The sequence below is a fragment of the Octodon degus genome, unplaced genomic scaffold (genome assembly GCF_000260255.1).
Source record: "Octodon degus isolate 3935 unplaced genomic scaffold, OctDeg1.0 scaffold00010, whole genome shotgun sequence".
Taxonomy (NCBI): domain Eukaryota; kingdom Metazoa; phylum Chordata; class Mammalia; order Rodentia; family Octodontidae; genus Octodon; species Octodon degus.
The window spans coordinates 10,408,923-10,409,274 of NW_004524586.1; positions in this window are offsets into that span (position 1 = coordinate 10,408,923).

Genomic DNA, 352 nt, shown 5'->3' on the forward strand with positions numbered 1-352 from the left:
ATATTTAAAACAAATAAGTTATTTGCATTCTTTCTCTGTCAGCTCGCATTTGACAGGCAGGAGGAAGCTTTCCAGTTGCCCAGCCTCAGTCAGGTGCTGCCAGGTACCTGATGCAGAGGTCTCCTCCAGGTGATTTTAGATGATTTGGAGAAAGCTGCAGGTGGCTACCCAGCCCCTGCCCAGGGGCAGCAGGTTCAGATTCCCCTTCTGGCATAGAAATAGGCATTATTGTTCATAGAGTCAAAGCAAAAACACAGAAATGGCTGCAGTAGCCCATAACTTCAAATCTTAATAATATCCATGGGGTGCTTTGATCGTCTAAGATTTTAAAATAATTTTTATTAAAACTGTA